This window comes from Pan paniscus, chromosome 18, assembly GCF_029289425.2.
Source record: "Pan paniscus chromosome 18, NHGRI_mPanPan1-v2.0_pri, whole genome shotgun sequence".
Lineage (NCBI taxonomy): Eukaryota > Metazoa > Chordata > Mammalia > Primates > Hominidae > Pan > Pan paniscus.
Window position 1 is genome coordinate 12,686,595 of NC_073267.2, and position 27,822 is coordinate 12,714,416.

The following is a 27,822-nucleotide window of genomic DNA, read 5'->3' on the forward strand; positions in this document are numbered from 1 at the left end:
CCCATGGAGGGGAGGTGGGATTCATGCTGTTATAAAAGGGCTAGCTGGGCTCCTTTTTCCGTTACTGCCTTCTGACCTGTGATGACGCAGCAAAGGTCCTCGCCAGACGCCAGCCCCTTGATCGTGGACTTCCCAGCTTCCAGAACTGTGAGAAAAGAAATTTCTGTTCATTATAAATTACCCAGCCTCAGGTATTCGGTTATAGCAGCACAAAACAGACTGAGACGGCTTGCTTTGTGGGTATTTATTTTTTTGAGACGGAGTCTCGCTGTGTTACCCAGGCTGGACTGCAATGGCGCGATCTCTGCTCGCTGGAAGCTCCTCCTCCCGGATTCACACCATTCTCCTGCCTCAGCCTCCCGAGTAGCTGGGACTGCAGGCACCCGCCACCACACCCGGCAAAGTTTTTGTATTTTTAGTAGAGACGGGGTTTCACCGGGTTAGCCAGGATGGTCTCTATCTCCTGACCTCGTGATCCGCCCGCCTCGGCCTCCCAAAGTGCTGGGATTACAGGCGCGAGCCACTGCGTCCGGCCTCTGTGGGTTTTTAAGGATCTGCCTCTGAGCTTTCAACATGCGCCCACTGTTCTGCAACTTGCTTTGCTCACCCAATGTAAAGCTGAATGGTTTCAGATTAAGATATACACAAGTGGGATTCTACCATGGAATTCTGCCATACCTGAGATTTCTCGAGGGAACTCTTGTTTTCATACTTAAAAAAAAAAAAAAAATTACCTTTAAATTGTGAAAGCAGCATAACAACTCAAAATGGGGAAAAGAGTCCCAAATCCCATGACTGTAGCGTGATAATTATTTCCATTCTTAGTCCACTTAAGTATATTTTTACATAGTTACACCACTGTTTGTTGTATATATGCAATTTACATTCTGTTTATTTTATTCTGTTGCTATGTAGATTTCAAATTATGTTTAAATACAAGATTTTTTTTCCCTGTTCTTAAATGTAATGTGTACGTTCGAATCCTTGAGGTTTTTCCCTTAAGTTAGGGTATTTTTCCCCCCTGCATATGAAAGTAATTTGCAAGTTAGAATTCTTAAGTCCGGGAATACCAGAAAAGTTTAAAGAGGAAAATCACCTGAACACAATTACCATCAATGAATTTATTATTTATGAGGCATTTTATTCCCGTTTATTTTTGTGCATATATGTATTTTATATAATTCAGATCATTCTGAATCTATAAATTGAGGGTCTGCTTTGAAAAGTTTTTTATTACAATAATACAATAAACAACAGACATCGTCTCATGTTATTCAGTTCCATGGATATCACTTGATGGCTTTGTGGAGTTCTGTGTTTGGATATGTCCTTGTTTCTCACATCATTTTTCTTAACCATTTTTTCCCTTGTAGGATTAGTATTTCTATGAACTTGTATTTTTATAAACCTATTCCGCCTTTAAAAAATCATTTCCTTCAGCTAGATTCCAAAAAGTGAAATTCCCATGTTAGAAGGTAAGCATGTTTGTAAAGGCTCTTGATCTTGTGTTACTAAAATCCTTTCCAAGAAAGCCGCCTCTCTTTTACCCCTACAGCGGTGAGTGAGAGAGCCTGACCAGCTGTGATTTGTAACGGCTGTGTAGCATTCCTTAGGGTACTTGGTGGTTTCCACCTCGATTTGCATTGCAGCTGCTTCCAGTGTGAGCTTATAGATAAAGGCTGCAGTGACTATCTCAGTATCTGTGTGTATTTCTCTGTCCGTTTCTTTCCTTAATGTGTATTTCCCCAAGTGGGATCTCAGGACAAAGTATATGATTTTTTTTTTTTTCTTTTTGAAGGCAGAGTGTTTCCCTCTTGCCCAGGCTAGAGTGCAGTGGCGCAATCTCAGCTCACTGCAACCTCCACCTTCCAGGTTCAAGTGATTCTCCTGCCTCAGCCTCCCGAGTAGCTGGGATTATAGGCACGCACCATCATGCCCAGCTAATTTTTGTATTTTTAATAGAGATGGGGTTTTGCCATGTTGGCCAGGCTGGTCTCGAACTCTTGACCTCAAGTGATCCACCCGCCTTGGCCTCCCAAAGTGCTGAGATTACAGGTGTGAGCCACTGCACCCAGCCAAGAGATATGAATGTTTTCATGGCCCAAGTTCTTGGCGGCAGGCTGAGGCGGGAGGGCCCGCTCATCAGAAATGGAGCTAGTTCTACTACCATTCATCACTGCTTGGCTCCTGCATCTGTGCCTGTGGAAGGTGAAGGTATCCTTGGCATGAATGATTTCTCAGCTGGTTTTTCTTTTGGGATTAATGATGTGGGACTCCCAAAGGTGGGAGAATGGAAATGCCAAATGCTTTAATGTTGAAATTTAAAATAATGGGAGCACCTTCTCAAACATGACCAACAGTGGAAAGCCATATAAATTTCTTCATGAGCCTTTCAGAATTTTGTAACCAGTATAGGTTTCCTAGATAGTTTTTTAAAATATAAAGTGGTAGACACAGCATAATGGGAGAGGAACAGAAGCTTGGTGACATCTCAGAGCAATCACATACAAGGGAGAAAGCCATGTGCTTGTTTATTTTCTCTAATGCTTCTAGAATCCAATCAAAGACTCAGGTTTTGTTGACGAACTCAACTTTTTAGGGAGCAAGCAGCAAGGTATATTTGCATGAACATCTGCGTTTTGAAGCGCGTGCCCGCGTTGAATGGTTGAGTGTCAGAGTCATTAGTACCCGATGCCAGATGTTCCCTGAAAAATCTGCACCAAACACAGACTTGGGCAGTTCATCAAGATGTGAAAAACATGCGGCTGTTAAGGGAAAAGGGAGAAGGTTGTGTCTGAAATGTTGCTCCAGCCCATCGCTTTCCCCCATCGAAGGACAGAAGCAGGAGGAAATAAAAAAAAATTACCAAAACCCATAAATATGACAGAACTCTTACGAAAAGGTTACGGTAATTATTCACCGGGGAGGGAAATGCTTTTCCCATTCATTAATGCTTCATTTCTTGTCTTTTCTAATGAGAAGTAGGTAGAGGTGTCTAGAGAGAAAGAAAAATAGCAGAATGGTTTTGAGGGATACCAAAAGAGCCCAGGAAAGGTGAACAATGGGAAGAGAGGTGTGGCCACTAAGTAAATGCTGGTGTTTGAGTTACTTCCGAGAAATGGTTGGAATGAAACAGCTGGATGTAGCCGATCCAAGGAGCCGGAGCCCGTGGCTCAGTTTAACCCCCTTGACTTTCCCTCTTTGCCTCCGGAGAGGCAGAATTTGCAGCCTGATTATTCGTAGAAATAATTTTTCAAATCTTGCCTTTCCGGTATGGTTCACAAGGTGGCAATTTCCATGTCACTGAACATGAAGCCTGGGTCTTAAATATAGCCAGGATGTGAATGCCCTGCAGGCGGTGACAGTGGCAATGTGACATCACTGCCAAGCAACTTCTTTTTATTTTGGAGCCTGGGAGGGGAGCAACAGGAAGCTGGGCAGAGGGGAGATATTCTTGGCAGCAGCAGCAGCGATGCAGTTTAAAGAGAGACAACTGTCAAGGCTAGTGACTGAGCAAACCAGAGTTCGCTGAATTCGTACTGGTGCCAAACATAGCTGAAGCAAAGATGTGTGAGACTCGTACCTGCTGCTGCTCAGCTCCAGCCACCAAGTAGCCATCATGAAAATGTTTTATTTTAAGCAGAAGAACTTTCCTTCAAATGCATTCTTACTTGGAAGCTCTCTGAGACCCAAGAGGGCTCCCTGAGAGCTGAGCCACACAGGTTAAAGTGGAGAGGTGGGGTCCTGGAATGCCACCCATGGAGCTACAAAATGCCCTTTGTTATCCATGTTGAAAAGGCCACTTAAAAATGGCGACCTAGCGTGGGATAGGCTTGCCTTTGAGCACATTCCCTCTTGTTTCTGGTAATGTGAGCTAAGGAGCTGTTAGGGCTGAACTAAATCCACAGATGGTCTCTGCCTCTCTTTCTGTATCTGGCAAGGCTCTTTCCCAAGTTTGTTAGGGAGTGACGTTAGCTACATCTTAGTAGATCTTGTTTTTCTTGTTTTTCCACTCATTTGTACCTCAGATTTTCTTGTCCAATCTCCCCCTCCCCTGCATGATTAGTCCCTCTTATTTTGCTTAACTTTTTCTTATTTCCATAGCCTTTCTTGTTTTCTAATACATCACTTCTTAGATTCATGATTTATCACTGCCTTTTGGTCTTAAGTTTTAAGCCTCATGAGGGCAGGAGCCTTTGTCTTGTTTTATTTTATTTTATTTTTCTGAGGTGGCATCTCGCTCTTGTTGCCCAGGCTGGAGTACAATGGCACGATCTTGGCTCACCGCAACCTCCACCTCCCGGGTTCAAGTGATTCTGCTGCCTCAACCTCCTGAGTAGCTGGGATTACAGGCATGTGGCACCATGCTCAGCTAATTTTTTTTTGTATTTTTAGTAGAGACAGGGTTTCTCCATGTTTGTCAGGCTGGTCTCGAACTCCTGACCTCAGGTGATCCACCCGCCTCAGCCTCCCAAAGTGCTGGGATTACAGGTGTGAGCCACCACGCCCGACCTGCCTTCGTCTCATTAGTTCACCGATAGATCTATTCCAAGGAGCCTGGACAATGCCTGGCACATAATAGAGCTCAGTGGATGTTTGTTGAATGAATAAATGAGCATTTGTCAGTTACTTCTATGTTGTTGTTCTGCTGTGTTTGGCTTATGTTTCCAAGGTGATTTCATTTCATGGTCTAAAGTGGCTGCTGGAGCCCCAGCCCTGACACCTGTGTTCTTGGCAGCAGGAAGGGTAAAGCAGGGGAAGGGGAGAAAGTGTGTGCCAACTTCTCGTACAGAGGTTACCGCAAGTCACTCAAACACTTTCTCTTACTTCTCACTGGCCTGAACTTACTCTGCTAGGGATGCTGAGAAATGTGATTTCTGTTTTTTAGTGGAGCACATTGTCACTCCAAATAAAACAGAAGGCAAGTAGTGGTCTGTGCTTAGTGCCTGGTACATAGTAATCTCTCATGAGGAAAATTCACTTGTTTTGTTACCCGGGGTCATGAGGGAGTATATGCTCTGTTCTGTAGTCGTCAGTAGATTAGATTGTCCCTATTGTGATTAACAAATGACCTTTTGATTCACAAAGACCTTGACTCTAATCCCTGCAGTAAGCACTTGCTAGCATTGTGACCTTGGGCAAGTTACTGTACCTCTGTGAGCCTCCGTGTTTAAAAATCATGAAAATGGGAAAAATAATAGAACCTACCTCATGGGTATTGGTGAGGATTGAATGACATAATGCAGGTAAAGAAGTGTGGGGCTGCTGTCTGAGACACAGGAAGCTAATAAATGAAGGCAGTTCTATATCATCCTATGATCTTTACCAGCCTCAGTCAAGTATGGTTTCTAGGTGCTCGGGACTCAAGGATCACAGAGACATCCTTCTGGAAGTTCCCAGAGTGCGCTCCAGTTAGAACAGTTTGTGCCAAGGGGGAGAGGCATGAAGGAAGATGCTGTGTCAAGGAAGCTTCAGGTTGCTCCCTGTGGCTGTATCCTGGAATTCTGGAGTCCAGAGTACGTTTGGGGAATGATTGAGGGTGGGGTTTCTGCAAGGGTGGCCTGGGAACAGATTCCCAAGGTCCCAGTGAGGAGTTTGGCCTCGGTTCTGTGGATAGTGGGCAACTATTGAAGGCCTTTAAGGAGGGGGAGTAATTGATCAGATCTGTTCGAGGGACAGAGCCATAATCCCCTCCTGGGCATTGTGGAGAAGTGGATAGGAGGAGGCCAGTGTCGGAGGGGCTGGAAGTTCTTTGAGCTATTCAGGCAAGAGATGATGATGGTCAGATCCAAAGCAGGGTGAATGCTTCTAGAGAGAGAGACTGGGTAGATCAACCATGATAAGTATGATTCCAGTTGTTTGGTTCTTGGATTAGAGTCTGTCTTCCCAGTAGGCTTTGCTACCGGGGGTTAAGGATGGATAAACAAGATGTGAATGAATTATTTGCCTAGCTCCTCAAGGTACGAGGCCAGACCTAACCCAGGCCTTCACCAGCACTGGCGTCTTCAGTGAGATTGTGCCGCCTTTGTTAACCTGAGTCATTGAGGAGCAGACCTTTTGAAGAGTGAGTCTGCATCACAGCTTTAACAACCTGAGCCCTGTGGCAGGTAATTGTGACCAGGAACAGCGGCTAATGCGCTAATTTTTGTCCAGTGATCACATCTTGAGATAGTGTGCGTGAGCTGCATCCCTTTGTAATTGCCACGGTCACAGTATCGGGAGGCCCCAAGCCCGTGAGGAGGAAGTTGTCTTTGGGTCACCAGCAAGGTCACAGCCTGTGATTTGGGTTCATTTGTGCAGATTGGGGCTAATTTGTTTTTGCTCTTTTATCTGAATTGGAAATTGCTCAGCCAGGCAAGAGATACGGTCATTTAACAGACAGAAGCGCTCAGATGGAGGAGGGTATGAGGCCGGATAGGACCCGTGTTTTCCTCCAAAGTTCATGGTTACTGGGGATGTGACCTTGGCTTTCAGAGGACCTTCCCAGCAAAGATACCTTTCCCCTGTCTGCTGTATGGCCACAGAGTCAAAATGTTAATATGTTTGTTTCTGCTTTTTATTTAAAAATTTTTAAATTATGGAATTTTTCGAACATGAACAAAAATAGATGGAATAGTGTAACAGCCCCTGTGTACCCATCCCCCAGTCTTCGCGGTTACTCACTTGTTATTACTCTTGCTTTGCTGAGCCTGTTACACTCTCTGCTTTGTTTTTTGCTTAACAACTTACAGCAAGTCCTAGATGTTATATCAGCTATAAATACTTGCTTATATATGAATCTCTTACAGTAAGACAAAAAAATTATCACCACACACAACACTATTACACAATAAAATTAGCAACAGTCTCTTAATATCTAAGTTCAAAGTTCCTTGATGGTCGTTTACAGTGGCTTTGTTTGAGTGGGTTCTGATTTTACTTTTCAAAGTGTGAAGTCAGCTCATGCCATTCTTATGTGTACAACACTCCACTGTACTCAGAAAAAAAAGAATATCCACCCTTCTTTCCCTGGCCTGCATGTTCTGCGTGATCTGACCGGGGCCTGCCTGCTTCCTGTTAAGCATCTTCACTGTTTCTTCTGCCCGGGACTCGTACCCCACAGATCTTCAGATCTTTGCAGGACGGTTTCTTTTCAATTCCTCTGAAGAGAGGGTGGTCCTCCACCTCAGTCATTTCCCCTCCTCATTATGGTTTTACATTTTCTCACACAACCTACTCTTCTACATTTATTTGTGTTTTTTTGTTTGTTTGTTTGTTTTGTTTTTTGAGACAGAGTCTCACTCTGACACCCAGGCTGGAGTGCAGTGGCACGATCTCGTCTCACTGCAACCTCTGCCTCCCGGGTTCAAGCGATTCTCCTGCCTCAGCCTCCTGTGTAGCTGGGATTACAGGTGCACATCACCATGCCTGGCCAATTTTTGTATTTTTAGTAGAGATGAAGTTTTGCCTGTTGGCCAGACTAGTCTGAAACTCCTGACCTCAGGTGATCCTGAGGCTGAGGCAGGCAGATTGTTTGAGCTCAGGAGTTTGAGACCAGCCTGGGCAATGTGGTGAAACCGTATCTCTACAAAAAATATAAAGAAATTAGCTAGGTGTGGTGGTATGCGCCTGTAGTCACGGCTACTTTGGAGGCTGACGTGGGAAGATTGCTTGGGCCCGGGAGGTGAAGGTTGCAGTAAGCTGAGACTGTGCCACTGCACTCCAGCCTGGGCAGCAAAGCAAGACCCTATCTTAAAAAATGCATGCAATAATACACATGAAAAGATTCACATCGTAGAATCTTTGGTTTCTGTGATACTTTTCTGTTAAGAGGTGGTACCAAGCACATGTTGGAATTATTACCTCCCACATCCAGACCAGGTAACTGGTTTACAGATTGGGAAGATGGGACACCTGCAGATGGTCATTTCAAGGTTTGGCCTCAGATGGGCATGTGGGGAGCAGGAGACAGTGTGGCTTCATGGAAACTGCCCTGGGCTTTGCATTGGGGTCTTTGGAAACCCTGCCCTATCTTAGCTCTGTAACCTGGAACGCGTTGCTTTCCTTCTCTGAACCCCAGATTCACCCATCAAATGGGGCAAACCACCATCTTCAAACCAGTGAGAGACACGGTGTTTCTGAGGCTCTTTCCATTTTCCTGCAGAAAAAAACTGACCTGTACTAGTAGCAACTTTGCTGACCAGCCAGGCTGAGAGATGAACGCAGCACATACACCACGGGTCCCTGGAACAGATGCCACTAATTCATTATTGACAAAACATAATATCTCTCTTATTTTTTACATTTTCTGGGTGTTTTCTGAACACCAATAATGGTTCTGTCTCACATAGGTTAGCTAAGTTAATCCTCGTGGTTGCCAGTGAGCAAGGTCCTTTTGTGTTCTCAGTTCACAAGAGGGTGACAGGCTAAGAAGCTTGCTCAGGACCCCACACACAGTGGCAGGGCTGGAATTTGAATGCAGACTCTGCTAGAACGTCCCCTGCCATCCACCCATCATGGTCATTAGGGTGGTTTTTATACTTGGTGATTGTCAGAGTGTCTCTGTAGTCGTGTCTATTACTATAGCTTTCTTTTGTGCCCCAGCCTTGGCTGTTTTTAGTCAAGGATAATAATTGTTTAAAAAGAGCTGGGCACTGTGGCTCATGCCTATAATCCCATTGCTTTGGGAGGCCAAGGCAGGAAGATCGCTTGAGCCCAGGAGTTCGAGGTTGCAGTGAGCTGTGATTGTGCCACTGCACTCCAGCCTGGGCAACACAGCAAGACCCTGTCTCTGAATGAATGAATGGCACATCCTTTATTTTTAGCTGTACAGAGGGTCATGACATCTTCCAAAATATCGTCTAATTCAGAGCCTTCCATGTTGGTACCCACTCTGGATCTCTTGGCTGGTCTTGTGTACAGTCTGGAGGCCCCTGGGGAGATCCCCCCATGTTTTGTCTTTCTCTCACGCTCCCCCTGAATCTTTTGTCTCAAAAAAAAAAAAACAAAAACAAAAACAAAAAACCAAACCTCTGGCTCTGTTGCCCAGGCTGGAGTGCAGTGGCATGACCTCACCTCACTGCAGCCTCTGCCTCCTGGGTTCAAGAGATTCTCCTGCCTCAGCCTCCCAAGTAGCTGGGATTACAGGCGTGCACCACCACACCTGGCTAATTTTTTTTTTTTTAGTAGAGATGGGGTTTCAGGATGTTGCTCAGGCTGGTCTCAAACTCATGGCCTGAAGTAATCCATTCATCTCAGCCTCCCAAAGTGCTGGGATTATGGGAGTGAACCACTGTGCACAGCCACTCCCCCTAATCTTTATGGTGAGCTTTTTGAATGCAGCTTTTTCCAGAAAGTTTTATGTAGCAAGCCGGTGTGACAGGAAGACAAATTGTTGAGCTTTAAATTGAAGAAAAACAGAAGGCAATTTGTCTAATGTGTTCCAGTTCTGTTCTTCTACCTTCTTCAAGTTTGAATTATGGAGACGGTGTCCTCCCGCTTTGAAGGTTAAACTGCTGGGAGGTATTTTATCGGGGAATGTTCTATTAAAGCATTAAGAACAATTAGATGTAAAGTCCTCTTTTATTTTTATGGAGTTTGACATACAAATAATTAGAAGTTTGGGTTTTCCCTCTCTCCCTACCTTCCTTCTCTTTCCTTCTCCCTCCCCCCGCACCCCACCTCTTTTTTCCCTTTCTTCCTTAAGGGAATTCTAAAACCCTGGAATGAAGTGCATTTTGGGAAAAATTTGGCAGCAGGCTTTCTGTAATTGCCAACAGAAGGAGAAAAAACATATTTACCTATTTTTAGAGGTGAAAACTGCTCCTCCAGGCTTGAGGGCTTTGCTAGGGCAGGCTGTCCCCCGTTCTGAGACCCCTACAGTGGGAGCTGGCTTCCCTCTCCCCTCTGACACCCCCGAGGTGGAAGCAGGCTATTTTTTTTGGAGATTCTGGCAGCAGGCTTTTCTACCTGTCACAGCACTGGCTGTGGTTCCTAATTACATACGTGTGTGTCTGATTAGGGTCTGTCGCCCCTATTAGACTCAGAATCCCATGAGAAAGGGTGTTCTGGCATTTCACCCGTCTCCAACTCTTCATCCGCAGGCCTGAACTCCATCTCTCACCCACAGCAGGTGACCGGCAGGTGCCTTAGTCCATCCGGGCTACTATAACAAAACAAAAAGTACCAGAAACTGGGTGGCTTATAAACAACAAATAGATCTCTCATGGTTGTGGAGGCTGGAAGTCCAAGATCAAGGTGCCAGCAGATGTGGTATCTGGGGAGGGCCTGTTTGCTGGTTCATAGATGGCACCTTCTCCCTGTGTCCTTACATGGTGGAAGAGGTGAGGCTGCTCTCTGGGGCCTCTCTTATAAAGGCACGAATCCCATTCATAAAGGGCTCCACCCTCATAACCATAGGCTCTTTAAAATGCCCCACCTCCTAATATCATCATCTTGGAGGTTAGCATTTCAGCATATGAATTTGGCAGTGGGGAGAGGACACAAACGGACACAAACATTGAGACCACAGTAGCAAGTATTTAGGCATGAAGAATGTCATGGGAACAAGGCTTGGCTTCTCATTCTGCCTCCCACCCCCCTTCCCCTTCTGCCAGTGGCTGCCTCTGCGGATGCCTTGTTCTGGACTTCTGGCTTGTCCTGCCCCCGTTGGGTGCCCCACCACCCCTTCCGCGCCCAGGGGACTCTGGCTCTTGTTGCTACTCTGCAGACCAGGGGAGAAAACTCCACCCCAGGAGGAAATGTATTTGGTTAGAAGGTTTGTAACAATGTAATTATGCGGCTGAGTGTGCTCAGGTATATTCTATGTATTAAGTTGATAGAAAAATACTGTGTTAAGTCGGTGGATTAAGAAGAACAGGCGCAATTTAGCAAGCCACTGGGAGGAGCAGCTCACATGAAGAGCCGCACAATGTTTATCTTCTTGAGAGCACAGGGATGAGGTGAGCCAGGGACATGGTCATTAACAAGTGGAGGAGGGGATTTGGCTTGGTTAAAGGACCCTGGACTCTTTCCGTTGCCTCAGTTACAGGCCGTTTTCTCAGGGCAATGATGTTTTCATTAGAAAAGCCACAGACATACTGAGCCAACTATAACTGGGGACCAAATGAGAGGCCGCTTTTCTATGCTAGCTGCCTCTTGAGGGCAGACTGTGGAGTTGGAGATGCGTTTGAGTAGAGGGTGGTGGCATGCCGAGATGGAAAATGAAAGGGGTAGATGCAGCTGGGAGTGTGAGAGCAGGGAGGGCCCAGAACCTTCTGCAGTTCATCCTCCTGGAGATCTACAACCACCATGGGTTCACTAAGTGATCGTGAGTCCCAGGGCCTGTCTTGTTCCAGTGACACTGCTGCAAGGAAGGGTCCCATGCTAGAGATGGCTGGGCCCATCCTCATGAGATCACCCCTCTGCTCAAGATCCTGCAGTGGCTCCCCACTTCATTCGAAGTAAAGCCAAAGCTGGTGAGTGGTATAAAAGGACTTGACATGATGCAGTGCTCCCATCACCTCTCTCTGCTCCTCTGACTCCTCCTCGTGTTCATCTGCTCTGGGCATATTGGTCTCTTTGCTGTTCCTTAATGTGCGTGGTGCACACCCCCCCACATCTCCTTGAAGCCTTGGCTCTAAGGTTTCTCTCTACCAAGACCCTCTTCCCCCAGAGAGCTTCTTGGTTAACTCCCTTGTCTCTTTCTAATTTATTTTATTTTATTTTTGAGATGGAGTCTTGCCCTGTCGCCCAGGCTGGAGTGCAGAGGCGCGATCTTGGCTCACTGCAACCTCTGCCTCCCAGATTCAAGCGATTCTCCTGCCTCAGTCTCCTGAGTAGCTGGGACTACAGGCACCCACCACCACACCCGGTGAATTTTTGTATGTTTAGTAGAGATGGTGTTTTGCCATGTTGGCCAGGATGGTCTCATCCTGACCTCAGGTGATCCGCCCACCTCGGCCTCCCAAAGTACTGGGATTACAGGCGTGAGCCTCGTTGGCCCAGCCCTCTTGGAGTCTTAGAAAGGGGCGCAGGTTGCCTGGGTTTCCCTCCTTGCCTCTTCCTGCCCCCAGAGAGCACCATGAAGCCCAATGAAGGTGGATATGGGGCAGGAGCTCGCTGGGGCTCTGGTGTGCAGGAAGGTTTCCCTGTTTGTCTTCAAAACTGATTTTGTAAGTGCTGAGAGCCGTGTTTTGTTTCTCTACCTCTATGGCCTCATCTGCAAGGCAGGCCTCTCTAGGTCTTTAGCAAATGGCTGTCCAGCCGACTTGGCCAAATGAATGAATTGATTCTCAGGGCTGTCTGTTTATCCAACGTCAGGAGAATGGGAGTGCAGGAGCCCAGGGCGTGGTCCCTCTGGGCACTGAGTTTCCTCGTGCCCCCCTCCCCCGGAGCTCGGGTGTGTGTAGATGCATGACCAAGGACCAGGGGGCATTTTCACTTCTGTGGGGTGGGCCTGCCGGGTGGCTGGGCAGGGAGGCCCCTGTTTTAGTCGTGGTTCTCCTGGGAGCAGAGCCTGTGTCAGGGGCTTGGATTTAGGTGCTTCTCTGGGAGCTGATCGTAGGAAGCTACAGTGAGGGAGCCGGAGGGTGAGAAGGGAAGGAACGGCAGTCAGGAAAGGGGATTTCTTGAGATGGCTGCAGGTGGGCAGCCGGAGAGTCCCCCGAGGAGTGTGGAGAACATGCCTCGCAGTCGCCTCGGAAGGATGGGGCATTCATCCACCAACATCCACCCCCCATAGGCTGATGGTTGTCCCCTCAAGGTGCTGGCTGTCTCCACCCTGCTTCCACACTATCCAGCAGGGCTGGTCCCCTTCTCTGGCTCTGGAGAAAGTCCTGAGGGCAGCACAGGGGAGACCTCATGGTTATGGAGGTGGGAGTGAGTAGGCGATGTGCACACACTGGCCCTCCACAGCATGAGGGCGAGAGGTGAGCCGAGGGCAGGGGACGTGGGGTCATGATGTCTCCTAAAGGAACTTCTCTTATTGCCCAGGGCGGGAGGTTTCACAGCAGCCGTTTCCTGGGTGTCCTGCTCTCCCAGAGTGCTCTGCCGTATTATCCTTTTACCTCAGGCCACTGTGTAGCACCATGTAAACGGTCTTATGCCTTTACATTGACACGATTGGAGCCTTTGAAACGTGGTTATGAAGCAGGCTTGATTTTCTGCATTTTTCAGATGAAAAAGCAGAGACTGGAGGTTTCCTATCTTGGTCAAGTTCATGTGAGCTCGTAAGTGAAGAATCCAGGAACTGAATTCCCGTCCCTGACCCCAAATTCCTTGCTGGGAGGGCTTGAGTGGTGCCCTATTCCCTACACTATGAAGTGGAGACAGTGTGCAGGGCCATTCTCTGAAAGCCCTTTGTGCCTCTGGGCCTTTGCATGTGCTTGTCTCCGTCTGCCCGAGGGCTGGCTTCTGTTCATGCATCAGGAGCCAGCTGCAGTGTCACCACCTCTGTGAAGGCGCCGTGATTCCCTCCAGTGCTTCATCCTTTGTGTTTTCCCAGCATCCCAGACTTGTATTATAATTCACATTACATCACAGCATCTGGTATAAGTTCTCAGGTGCTAGGTACAGTAACCAACTCCAGCTGACCGTGCATGAGTTAAAGCGTTGCTGCTGCTTTTTTTTTTTTTTAGAGACAGTTCTCACTCTGTTGCCCAGGCTTGATTGCAGTGGCGCCATCATGGCTCACTGCAGCCTCTACCTCCCAGGTAGAGCACTTTTAATTTTTTAAATTTTTTTATTTTTATTTTTTGAGAGAAGGTCTCACTCTGGCACCCAGGCTGGAGTGCAGTGGCGCAATCTCAGCTTACTGCAATCTCCGCCTCCAGGGTTCAAGTAATTCTCCTGCCTCAGCCTCCCGAGTAGCTGGGATTACAGACGTGCGCCACCACACCTGGCTAATTTTTGTATTTTTAGTAGAGATGAGGTTTCACCATGTTGGCCAGGCTGGTCTCGAACTCCTGACCTCAAGTGATCCACCCACCTCGGCCTCCCAAAGTGCTGGGATAACAGGCGTGAGCCAGTGCACCCAGCCCGTTTTAATTGTCACAGATGTGGGCACCCAGTAGTCCTGCTTGAACATTCTCACATATTTTGTGGTCCATTTGCCTAATGATTCATAAGTGCCTCACAGGCCAAGCTCACATTAGTTCTTTTCTTGAACATTGATATGATGCCTCACCCAGGCTGTGGGCCAAAAGGACAGCGTGGCACGATGAAAAGAACATGCAACGTGCACTGGAGACTCGGGGTAGCCCGAGTGGAACCCTGCTCCCTCATTTCCTGCCGTGTGACCTCAGGCAACTTTGAGCCTGTTTCCTTATTTGTGAAATGCGGATATGGGGATTGAGTGAAATGGGGGAACCCTTAGCTCAGTGCTTGTCTGTTTAAGTATTGACTTCTGTCCCACTTTCTCTAGTTAGTGCCCAGTAAATTGTTGACTTGATCTCAACTCAGAACGAGGATCTTTGCCTGTGGCGTGGAATCATTTCTCCAATCATGGAGAATGGGCGGAGAATGAGATTTGTAACACACCTGCCTGTTAGTTTTAGATGAGCCCTTCTGGAATTAATATGGTGTAGGCTTGGGTAGAAAGCACATCTTGTGCATAACTGCATTATCTTAGCGATTAGCCGGAATGAAGGTTCCATGTGCCCTCTACTGAGGACACCCGTCTAACAAAGGGTTTCTTTGGCTCCCAGCAAGGCTGGCACCCCTGCAGATGTATGACGATACCCAGCCAAGTTGATCTCTCTGCCTAATCCCTAGTTCCAGGGATAGCCTGTGGAGCATTGTAGGGAGTTGGCTTCATTCCTCACCCTTCCATTCTTTCAGAGACGATGGCTCAGCACACTGTATGTTGGGCTGCTTCTCAAGAACTAATTCCCAGTAACTAGCAATCCCAGTATTGAGTAGATGCAAGATGATTTTGAGAACTCTCGCTGTTCTGTTTCTAGGCTTCAACTTCGGATATCTTGGACCAGGCGTTTCTCCCTAAAGCTTTTGCTGAAGTTTCACCAAAGGATTTTATGAGACTGTAGGTTCCATGGGCCACATCTGCATAGAGACATGGCTGTGTATTTCACAAGTAGGAGAGTAGAAATCCCCACTGGGGCTGGGCACGGTAGCTCACACCTGTAATCCTAACACTTTGGGGAGCCGAAGCAGGAGAATCACTTGAGCCCAGAAGTTTGAGACCAGCCTGGGCAACATAAGGAGACCCTGTCTCTATTAAAAATAAGTACATTTAGAAATAAAAATATAAAAAGGAAAGGAAATCCCCAGTAGGACTGGGAGAACTCATACCTCATGGGTAGTGGGCTCAGTGGCCTTGGTGAACACTTAAGAGAGGGACAGGAAGTACAAGGTCCTTTGCTGCTACTCCCTTATCCCATGCTTTTGCAGACATTACTAATCAATCACTGCACTCTTTGTAGCCCTAGAATCTTAGAATCCAGTGCATCTAGGCAGCCACTTCCAGTCATAGGCACCAATTTTCTTTACTGAAAATCTATTCTTCACCTCTCTTGTCTCTGGGAACTCTAAGTAAGTCCCTTTCCAAAAGCGCAGGCTAGTCAGATGTCTCTAGCAAATGGTTCTAGGGCCAAGTGGGAATGATGAGATTTGCCACAGCAGGGAATAGCACCGTGACTCTGATGTTGCCAGGTGTGGAAATGATGCTGGTGAGGCCTGGGTGGTGGTCTGGATGCCCACTGTTTGCCCCATTGCTGGGTCTGCTGGACCCCACGAACTGCCTCCACTCCACTTTCTGACTGTATTCATGTTGCTGAGGGGCGTCAGGGGGCATGGTAGGAGTAGATGTTAGGTTTTTAACATGAGGAATCTTCATTTTAGTTTAGATTCAGGATCTTTCCGCCCTCTGAGTCTATCCCCTTGGTTACATAGCAGAGAGGCTTATGTGCTCTGCCAATTAGCCCACCAACTTTAGAAGGTCACAGCCAGAAAAATAGTCTTGTGCTAATGATTTAAAAATAACTTGGTGTTATTAGATCATTCCATTCCTATGAAACATCTAGGATAAGCAAATTTCTAGAGACAGAAACGAGATTAGTGGTTGTCAGGGGCCGTGGTTGGGGTGTGGGTGGTTGGGAGTGACTGCTAATGGATATAGGGTTTCTTTTTGGGGTGATGAAAACGATCTCTTCATAGAATTATTGTTGTTGTTGTACAGTCTTGCAAATATGCTAAAAACCACTGGACATGCACTTTAAAAGGGTGAATTATATCTTAAGGAAGATGAGAAAAAAGTAAGGAGATTTTGTACAAAATAAAACCAAGTGTTAATAACAGCTACTATTGAGCACTTAAAAACGTAACTTCATGGCAGAAGTGTTAGTGCTGTCCCCCATTTCTTGATGGCATTATAGCATCACTGTCTGGACTGTGGGAGCTTTCTCTTTTGGGTCTGAAGTATTGAGATCTTGACTGCTTTCACTTCTGGCCTTGTGCCGGGAGTGGCGACTGTATGTGTGATTTCGAGATATGCAAATCATCCTCTTCTTGCTTTCCTGATTTTTCTCAGGATTGCTGACATGCAACAGCTGATCAAAACCCACACCCGAGTACATTTTTGACAGAGATACAGTGATGATTTCATCTTTCATTTTCACCTCCCTCTATCAGTCCCGCAATGATTTCCAATGTCTGATACCTCGTCACATTCTGCGGTTGATAATACTATCTCAATTCATGGCCCTTGAAGCCATGTTGACCACCTTTCTGACCTTTGGATAGACAGGGAATACCAGATGGGCTGCGTTTCGGATTTTGTTTCCAGCCTTTTCCCTTTCCACTCTCTTCTTTGCCTCGAGGCGCAGCTTGGTGGACTCCATCACGAGGTTCCCCAACCTCTGACTTATGGTTGGCTTTGGCCCATGTGGTCACTGGGAAGCTCTGCCAGGAATGACTTGAGTCTAGGGCAGTTACTCTCTCGTCTTCCTCTCTGCTGGAGGCTGCAGCTTCTTTAAGTGGCATGGCATCACTGCCCAATTGATGCTGGGCTCCAGTAGCCACTGTCTACCTTACCCTTCAGGCCTGAAGGAGCGTAGGGTGGGCATCTGATACAGTTTGGATGTTTGTTCCCTCCAAATCTTACGTTAAAATGTGATTCCAAATGTTAGAGGTGGTGTCTGATGGGAAGTATTGGGTCATGGGGACAGGTGGGTCCCTCATGAATGGCTTAGCACACTCCCCCTTGGTCATGAGTGAGTTCCTGCTCTATTAGTTCATGTCAGAACTGGTTACTTAAAAAGAGCCTGGCACTTCCACCCTCCCTGCCCTTACTTCTTCTCTTGCCTGTGGCACGCCAGTTCCCTATGCCTTGTGCCATGACTGAAAGCTTTCTGAGGCTTCACTAGAAGCAGGTGCTGGACCGCGTTTCTTACACAGTCTGCAGAACTGTGAACCAAATAGACCTCCCTTCTATATAGATTACCCAGCCTCAGGTATTCCTGTTGAGCAATGCAAAATGGACTAATACAGTCTTTCCACAGTTGTCGGCCCCCGAATCCCTCACCACCCCTGTTGGTTTCTTTTCATCTTGCTCCTCTGTAAATGGTCTATTAAACCTCACCATCAACCCCTTTGATGGTGCCATGTACTTACTTCCTGCCGGGCTTTGACTGAAACACCAGGCTTGTTCCAACTGGATGGCTTTGCACGTGATGGCTCCCTTCTTGAACACTCTTCCCTCAGATCTCAGCACGGTCGGCTCCTTCTGAGGGTGTCCAGCCTCAGCACACATGTCAGCGCCTCTGAGGGGCCTCGTCTGTTTACCCTCTCATCGTCCATCCTAGTACCATGCGTCATTTTCTTTATATCACTTTGACCCTCTGAAATGATCAATACTTGGTTGGCTGACTGGGCTTGTCCAGGGCATCCACACCCTCCTAAGTAGATGAGGAGTTGGCAAATATATTCTGTTGAGGGGCAGAGGGTAAATATTTTTGGCTTTGCAGGCCATATGGTCTCTGTCACAACTACTGAAGTCTGCTGTTGTAGCAAGAAAGCTTCCAGAGACATTACATAAATGAGTGGACATGCCTGTGTTTCACTAAAACTTCATTCACAGAAACAGAGCAGATATGTGTGGTAGGCACATTCTATTCAATAAAGCTATTTAAGAAGCCACAAAAAATACACAACAGGCTGGATTTGTCCTTTGGGCCATAGTTGATGACCTTGAGCTAGCCTGAAGGCAGTGGGGTCTTGTGTGTCCTGTTCACTTTGGGTCCAGTGCTTTGAACGGGGCCTGGCTCGTAGGAGGTGTGTAGTAACTGTTCCCTGAATGCAGACCCAGGAATGCCTGTTCCATGCAGGTCATGGTGCTGGGCAGTGGCAACACCCTGGAGGGCCGGCAAGCACGTGTTTATCACACAACATAGTTGTTGCTTTGTTTTTCTTTTTTTTTTTTTTGAGACAGTCTCACTGTGTTGCCAAAGCTAGAGTGCAGTGGTACGCTCTTGGCTCACTGCAACCTCCGCCTCCAGGGTTTAAGTGATTCTCTCACCTCAGCCTCTCAAGTAGCTGGGGCTACAGGCATGTACCACCATGCCCAGCTAATTTTTGTATTTTTAGTAGAGATGGCGTTTCACCATGTTGGCCAGGCTGGTCTCGAACTCCTGACCTCAGGTGATCCGCCCACCTTGGCCTCCCAAAGTGCTGGGATTACAGGCGTGAGCCACTGCGTCTGGCCAGTTGTTGCTTCTGATGGTAGATAGGAATGTCCTTTGGGGAGCCCCCAGGGTGAATTGGGTCACCCTGCCGAGAAAGGCGGGACTGGCCTCCCTGAGGAGGGAACACTGGAGCTGCGTCTGGAAGGCTGATTAGGGGTTTGGCAGGTGGGTGAGGTGGGGTAGCAGGGAGGAGGGCTTTACGAGAAGCATGGGAGGGCCCGGTGTGTTTGACGGACTAGACTCTGCTACCCAGGGTGTTGAGGGTGACTGGAGAGGAGCTCAAGTGGACAGAGGCCAGACCAGAGTCCTGCACACCATGCCTGGTGGTGGGTCATTATCCTCTAGGCGATGGAGCAGCACTGAAGATGCAGCACCGACGAATTCACATGGTTAGAGAGGCGTTTCCATTGAGAGCAGTGTGGAGAGTCATGGAGGGGCTGGTGGCAACAGGAGACTAGAAATCCCCCGTAGAAGCTTCCCTGTATAGAAGCTTCTTGCCCCACATGGGTCTTGGTCTAGGGTGGGGTCTTGGGAGGATTTGTATTTGTTAAACCGAACCTTTTGTTCAGCCAGGGCTGGGGACTGTTCCCTGCCTCGGCACATCCTGCGGTCTCTGTTGGAGAGAACGGACCATAAGCTGATGCAGGCTCTGTTTCTGGCTTGCTCGATGGTGGTACTGTTCCGTGGTGCAGAGGATGAGCAGGTGTAGGTGAGGAGAGGGTGTGTCCAGATGTGGACATTCTACAGGAGTGGGGTGGGGAGAACTGAGATGTTAACAAGTAATTGAAAAATGAGGTCACAGGTAGTACAGCTCTCAAGAAGACAGTACAAGATGATGATGTGAATCTGCAAAGGACCTATGGAGTGGGAATATCTTTTGGTTGGGAGGGTTTGCTTTCTCAGTTGGGGAAAGCATTTTGGAGGTGCGGTGTGTGTGTAGGGGGCACAAAGGAGCCAAGACTGGAAGGATGAGGAGGAACCAGCTCTCCCAGTGTCTGGGGGAAGACGGGAAAGGGCATATGCAAAGGCCCTGGGGTAGGGATGAGTGTGGGGTATGGAAGAAATGTCAAGAGGGGTGCAGAGCAGAATGTGAGAGGGCAGTAAGGTACGAAATAAGGCATTTGAGTGGAGTTTGGAAAACAGAATTTCCAGTTGACCAAGATTTCTGGTTAATAGAGTACTAGTTATGCTGGTTTAAGAAAACCCGTGCGATAGTGAATGACTGTAATAAGGATTTATAAGATGTACTTGGGAATCCTTGATCCTGTAGGTTCGTGATTTTGAGAAGTTCAACTGCTACATTTTTGCCCCTGGCCTAGCATTACAACCTTGAGAAGATTGAGTACTGTTTACAAGTATGTACTTTTTTGGTTGATAATATTTCTTGAAACTTCTCACTTTGAAAGGGGCCATACAGCATTTGGAAGCTGTATGGGCAGCCTGAGCATTTGGCTTGGATTTAATCATGGGATTTTCTTACTTTGGGCAGCAGAATTCATATAAGTGTGTTTACTCATGCCTTTTTTTTTTTTTTTTTTTTGAGATGAAGTTTTTTGGCTCTTGTTGTCCAGGCTGGAGTGCGGTGGTATGATCTTAGCTCACTGCAACATCCGCCTCCCGGGTTCAAGCAGCTCTCCTGCCTCAGCCTCCTGAGTAGCTGGGATTACAGGTGCCTACCACCATGCCCAGCTAATTTTTGTATTTTTAGTAGAGACAGGGTTTTACCATGTTTGTCAGGCTGGTCTTGAACTCCTGACCTCAGGTGATCTGCCCACCTCGATCTCCCAAAGTGCTGGGGTTACAGGTGTGAGCCACCGCGCCCGGCCTCATTCATGCCTTTTTGACTCACTTCTCCTACGGCTGTTCTTGAATTTGCATTTGCCATCATGTGAGTGAATCAAGAGTTTGTCATGTTCGGCCTTTTGAGGAACAGGATAAGGACCACTTAGCAGAACTTTTGGAGACATACTGGCATCTTATTAAGTGGGAAATACATGGTTTCACATGGAAGTGTGTATAAATCGAGTAGGCCCGTGTTTTTGCTTTGGAATCTCTGTTGCTCATGTGTTTCCTGCGTAATTGTCCTGAAGAAGAGAGGAGCTTGAGTGACATGCATTCTGCAAACACCTTTTTCCCTTTTGCAGTGTGCTTTCTAGTTATTATGTGGTGCATATACAGCTTGTGAAGTTGTTCAGCAATTTAGTGGCATAAAAAGATAACTTGCTTGTCATTTTTTGTCTCAGGTCAAGTCACTTATGCCTAAGAAAAGACGAAGAATGATACATGTAGGCAAAATAGTCCTTTAGTTTGAGTCTGTATCAGCTAAACATTTTTTGTAAGCCTTCTTTTACAGGTTTGTTTTTTACCATTCAAATATTAAATATAAACTTTACTTATTTTTATTTTATATTTTGAGACAGAGTCTTGCTCTGTCACCCAGACTGGAGTGCAGTGTTGCAATCTTGGCCCACTGCAACCTCTGCCTCCCAGGTTCAAGCAGTTCTTCTGCCTCAGCCTCCCGAGTAGCTGGGATTACAGGCGCACGCCGCCACCATGCCTGGCAAATTTTTGTGTGTTCAGTGGAGACGGTGTTTTGCCATGTTGTCCAGGTTGGTCTCGAACTCCTGGCCTCAATTGATCCACCTGCCTCGGCCTCCCAAAGTGTTGGGATTACTGGCGTGAGCCACCACACCCGGCCAGACTTTGATTCCCTTCTGACTGATGAGAGTCAGCCAGCTCTGCTGCACACTAGCCATGTGACCTCGGATCTACCACCTCGCCTCTCTAGGCCGTGTTTGACCCTGTCTAATGGGGCTACCTTAGGGGGTTGTCAAGAGAGTTGTTTGAAGTCCTTATCCTGGTGTTTAAAGCATGGAAGCATTTAATCCATGTCATCTATTCATGGTAGTAGTATTAACAGTAGTAGTCATTGCCGTTATCGTAATAATAGTAGCAGCAGTCTTGGTTAAAAATGTGATTTGGTGGTTTGCCAAAGTGGATACATTAATTCATTGATGAAACAAACATTTATTGAGCATCTCCTGTGTGTCAGGCACTGAGCAAAATACTTGGGATACAGAGATAAGTGGGTAGGGCTCTTGTTGAAGAGCAGCCAGGCAAATGGGAGAGACAAATGAGGGGGCCATGATGGGCATTCAGAGCAGTGAGCGCTGGAAGCAAATTAAACAGAGGGTGGTTTGGGAGCACAGAGGAAGAAATCTACCCATGGGCTGTGGTCAGGCAAGGCTGAGCCTTGAAACTGGAGGGCTAGCCAGGTTAACATGGTGAAGGAAGGGCTCTCCACTTGGAGGAGCTGGCGAGCACGAAGGCGGGGGGCATAGGCAGCCGAGTCTTGTAGTGTGCAGGGGAGCGTGGCGCTCAGTTCACTTGGAGCTGATTATGGTATTGGGCCATTTCCTTACCAGAGCCTTTCCCCACCTACTTCTCAGGTGGCTGGACCAAGAAGGATATGAATTGTTATGTAGACACAGCTCCTGGAAAACCCAAAGATCCCGTGTACCCACCCTCCTTTAGAGGCCCCGTATTTATTTGTTTGATGATTGCCACCAGCAGCTTCAGGCATCAGAGTTGGGTGTGTGTGGCTGTTGAAAACCAGGAAGTCATGACACACTTTCATTCAGTGCTTCCAGCGGATCTCGTGTCCAACTTAATATTGTGAATTTAATAACTGTTGGTTTGTTTGGACTATTTATATGCTTATTTTGCAAAGCAAAACTCAAGCCCTACTAGGAAGAAGAAAATGCTCCGTCTTTGCTTTTGGGTTGCTTCATGGAGCTCTCCTTACGTGGATCAGCCAGTGGTTGAGGAAGGTGGTAAACTGGGGACTTTCTGTTACAGTCTTCCACATGGCCCATTTGCTCCATGCGTGTCTTTTTTGCTTCCAAAGGAATTTTGACTTTGTGGGGCACGCTATGATGAAGTCTTAGCTTTGCTGGCTGAACCGAGTATATTGCCTTCCTGGCCATCTCATAGCTGGTGAGGTCGTTCTTCCCATTTGGAAACTGTTTTTTCTTTGTTTCCCTCATGAGAAGTCTGGTTCCAGTGGCCTATGACTGCACCAGCTGGTTGTCTGGCCCAGAGCTGGAGTCACCTGATGGTCCTTGTCTGAGCTCTGCCACCGATGCAGATGAGGTTGCAGAGAGGTGGCTGTGGGGGCCACCTGTCTGGCCCTCCAGACTGTCCAGGTGTCAGATGTCACAGAGCCTCTGTGGGTCCAGGTAGAGCTCTTGATATTTCTTGTTCCTTCCCTGAGCTCACCTGGTTGCCCTTCTTTTTGTCAGGGTTGACTCCTCCACCCACCACCACCACCATCATCAATATGATCATCATCATAGTAGCCACCATTAATTGCCCAGGGTTGGGAGGTGCAATCATTGATTCCATTATCGCCACCATTAAGTAATGATGATTATGATGACTGCAGCTCACATTTATTGAGTGTTTAGTGTGTTTCAGACATTCTTTTAATCCTCCCAATGAGGTAGGTAGAAGTACCACTGCCCTCTTAGAGATGTGGGACCAAGGCACAAAGAAGTCATCACTTGTTGAAGGTAACAAGCTGGGGAGTGAATGAGCCAGGATCCAGTTTCAGTGTGATTCTACATCAGGGGTTGGCAAACTGTCACCTGCAGGGCCACCGTTTATTTCGTGAATAAAGTGTTATTGTAACCCATTTGTTTAGGAATGGTCCTTGGCAGCTTGCATGCGGCAGCAGCAGAGGTGAGTAGTTACAAAGGAGACTGCGTGGCTCACAGGCCTGACCCTTTACCAAAAGAGCTCACCTGGCACCCTGTTCTGGAACCCAAGCTCTCAGCCAGCACACTGCGCTGGCTCTCAAGGAAAGACAAAATCACCAGGTTTCCACAGTGTCCCAGGCACTGGGAGACAGTCATGAAGTGGCGTATTCTGGTGAGGAGGCAGACAGTAATGATATACTCACTTTAGTACAAAGAGAGAATTGCTCTGAAGGAAAAGTGTAGGCTGTCAAGAAAGCAGCAAACACAGGCAGCGAGTGCTTGCGTGTCTATGCTGGAGGGCGGGGATCCAGGCAGTTTCGCTGGTGGAAGTGACATTTGAGCAGATGAGGGTGGAGGGAGGAGCCTTTGGGGGAAGGAAAGGATGTGCAAAAGCCCAGAGGCGAGCAACCACGACCTAGAGGAAAGCGTGATTCCCCTTTGCATGTGAGGAAACTGGAAGCATAAGGAACCCTTGTCACGGGTCACATGGCAAGCTGAATGGTTGCTCAGAGAATCGAACCAACTTTGTTTGAATCTAAGCCCCATGTTTTTGCTCCTATTCTAGGTTCCTCTGCTCCTAGGTCCCCACCTCCTTACATACCTCGCCCCAGCTAGCATCTTCCCATAACTGAACAGGCTGACGGGTGCCCTCGTGACCTTGGAATGTGCCTTGGCCGTAGCACAGGGGCATCGGCGTGGTTTCTGGAGCCAGCCTACTGTACATTCCTGGTTTTTCCCTTTGCTTCATCTCTCATCACACAGAGGCACTTCAGCCACATTTCTGGTTCACCTTTGCTGCTAGAATCTTCTTAACAATAACGTATTGAGTTATTATTAGATCGTTACATAAATTTCTATCAACGCATTCTGGTAGATTTGCCCTCTAGAGAGCTCCTTCAGGAGAAAAGCTCTTAGAAGAGTGATGTGAGGGAGTGAGTTCTTTGCATGCCGGTTTCTTCTTGCCCCAGATCATCCGGAGAGAGGGCAGAACCTTGGCACCTGGGTTGTGGGGTGAGGAGGGTGGTGGTCCCCTTCTGAACTGCACGTGTTGGGGAGAGCTTTTACCAGAAAGGGTTTTCCGTCACAGCTGAAGGATGGCTTTGGAGGTGATCTCAAGACTTGGCCTCACTGCTGAGGGGTGTGAGGTTTCTTGTGCAGGTGATGCAGTGTTCTACGATAACATTGTCGGGATAGCTGCACAGCTCTGTGAATATGCTGAAAACTACTGAATCGTATGCTTGAACTGGGTGAATTGTTTGGTATGTGAATCGTATCTCACAGCTGTTCTTTTAAGAAGGAGAAGTCTGACAAAGCTTCAGGGAGGCTGTCCGGGAGCCCCAGTTCTAGGGAGGGTGCCCTGTAGGCTCAAAGCGCAGGTGACGCCGCCTGGTTTGTTCATGGCCCCGTGAGGCTGTGACACTGAAACAAACCAAAATGTAGCTCTCATGGGTGGGAGCTGATCACGGGCTTCCTTTTCAGAAATGACCCCAGGAGGCCATGTGGGTCTTGTCAGTGGGCACGGACTTGGCTGGAGGACCTGGGCTGGGGATGGTCCTTTGCCGCCTACTGCCTTGGTGAAGTAGCTTTGTCTTCGGGCAAGGCAACATGGACGTACTGTGTGAACAGGAGGGGATGGCAGACATTTAAAATGCATTCATGGCCAGGCGTTGTGGCTCACGCCTGTAATCCCAGCACTCTGGGAGGCCAAGATGGGTGGATCACCTGAGGTCAGTAGTTCGAGACCAGCCTGGCCAACATGGTGAAATGCTGTCTGTACTAAAAATACAAAAAATTAGCCGGGAATGGTTGTGTGTGCCTGTAATGCCAGCTACTTGGGAGGCTGAGGCAGGAGAATCACTTGAACCCCAGAGGCGGAGGTTGCAGTGAGCTGAGATCATGCCACTGCACTCCAGCCTGGGGACCATCCAGGGTTCAACAGCCGCCTCCTGGGTTCAAGTGATTATCCTGCCTCGGCCTCCCAAAGTGCTGGGATTACAGGGGTGAGCCACTGTACCTGGCCACATTCATTTATTAAATATTGGTGCTGCAGGCAATGGTAAAGAAGGTGGATAAGAAGCTCAAGTTCTAGATCGGGTTTCTTGCTTGCCGACACTTGGGCTGGATAATCCTTTGTGGTGGGGGCTGTCCTGTGCACCTCTGACTTCTAGATGCCAGGAGTGCTCCTCCCTTCCCCGTTATGACAACTAAAGAAGTCTCCAGATGTTGCCCAGTGTCCCCTGGGGTTGAAATTGCCCCAGTTGAGAAGCCTGGCTCTAGATGGTGGGGGCAGATCCTGTGGCGGAGGAGCCATGGAGAACACATGGTGTGAGAGTGGCAGTGCGTGTGATGGTGTGTGGGTGACAGGGAGCGGGTTCCTTAGTGAATCTCAGTGAACGTGTGTATGTGAGCTGGCGACTGGGGAGGCCGTGTAGCGTTTGTGGCAGTTGAGAGCACTGGATCCAGACCCATGGAGCAAAGCCAGCTCTGGGTCTCCTCTGTTACATGGGGGAGACCACTTACCCCTGAGGTCATCAGTGGGGGAGGCGTGTGGATGGGTGTGCCTGCCTGCTGGTACGCGTGTATCAGAACAGAGAGGAAAAGCTCAGGCAGAAGGAGGAGGGTAGATGGGCTGTTCGTGGGGCTGTGGGGGTGGAGAAGAATGCTCTGACATGGGACGGAGGCTTCTGGGACTTCTCACGGATTGGTTACACAGGGAGCTGTGGAGGGCGACAGCCAGGATTCTGGTTTAAGTGGCTGAGTAGGTGGTAGACACGGTCCCAGAGAAGGGGTTCTGTGGGAGAGGAGGCTGTGTGAGTGAGTGTGTGTGTGTGAGAGGAGTGTGAGTGTGTGTGTGAGAGTGAGAGCACGTGTGTGTGTGTGGGGTGTGTGACTAAGGAGTATGAGAGTGTGAGAGTGTGAGTGTGTGAGGTGTGTCTGTGTGCGCGCGCGTGCTGTTTACAGGGCCTCCGAGACATCCCGGAGGCCCTGATGGCTGGAGAGAGAGCTGTAGGATTTACTGACGACCTGGAGCCCAGGAGAAAAATCCCGGCCAGCGTGTTTAGGGTGTTAGGGGCGCAGCGTGATTTTACATATCTTAGATCACATAGCAGCTTGGAGGAGAGCTTGGAGGGACCTTTCACTAGGCCCGGTGCTTGTTTGCGGTCTATAATTCCTTCTCTAGCTCCTCATGGACCCTGTGGGACAGCCTCACCCTCCTGCCTGGTTGACACGGGCTCTTTGAGAGCTGAGAGGTTCCTATAGACCTGTATTATTCCTGCTGCTAATTGGAGGTTTCAGAAAGCTGCCCACACTATCTTCACGTGATGACTAAGAGCGCCAAATGGAACCCAGCTCTGGGGTCTGCCGTTGCATCCCTAAACCTTTCTGAAAAGGCTTACTTTTTTTTTTTGAAGGGAGGGAGGGAGAAAACACGCACAGTTAGTCCCATCTTTTTGATCATCCTGAGTCAGATAGCAGCAAATGTGTGGTTTTGAAGTCATACCAGAGCATGGGCTTTTTCAGCAGAAGATTCTCACGTTTTGAGCCTGTTCTGCAGAGGGAGGGCTCTAGGGAGGGCAGGAGGTCTGCTGAGCACCCAGCTCTGGCTGTAGCTGTGTTCCAGAGGCCGTGGGTGGGTTTCTGCCTTTACAGTGGAGAGGCTGGTTCAGGGCTTAGCCCTCTTCTGGGGTAGCGTTGCCCTCCCTGGGGAACCTTGGCAAGTGCCAAGAGCCACAGGCAGCCGAGATTTCAGGACAGGGAACTGAAGAGTAGATGGATTTCTCCTGACCGAAAGGATAGGGAGGCCTTAGCTTGGGCATTGTACAGTATTTGCTTGCGTTCCTGTTTCACTAATGACCGTTATATGTACTCAGCCTCTAATGTCTTGTGGTGTGGTGGTATGGCCCAATTGTTAGATTTGGTAGAAGACCTAGTTTTGATCATCAGTTCTGCTGCTTTCTGGCTGTGCGCTGTCAGGCAATTCCCCGACCTCTCTGGGCCCCAGTGTCCAGTGAATCCCAAGCCTCACAGGACATTGGTGAGGATGCGGTGAGAATTCTGAGATTGCCAGCAGACATCCCCGCTGCTGCTTATTAGTGGTGGTGTTCTACGTTACCACGTATTTTTCTAAATTACACCAAAAGCTTTGAGTCTTTATTCTGGAAGTGTTACTCTCTGTTTTAGAAGTGTTTTTACAGGCTTAACAACATGAAGTGTTGCCTAAGAATGAAATGCAAATCGGTACCTGGTGGCTCTCATTGTGGCTTTGCTTGTCAGCTGAGAAGTAGGCCACGTATGTTTCTGAAAAGGAAGATGGCAAACTCTTCTTGGGAATTCAAGATGGGAAGAAAAAGAAGGGAGGAGGAAAGGGGCGAGGCTGGAGGGAAAAG

At 48.0% G+C, this 27,822-nt stretch overlaps 1 protein-coding gene across 5 annotated transcripts in view; it reads left to right on the forward strand.

The window, feature by feature from the left end:
- The window catches only part of SNX29 (sorting nexin 29), a 593,890-nt gene that overhangs the window by 163,732 nt on the left and 402,336 nt on the right, over positions 1-27,822 (forward strand). The gene's annotated exons all lie outside the window — the stretch shown is intronic.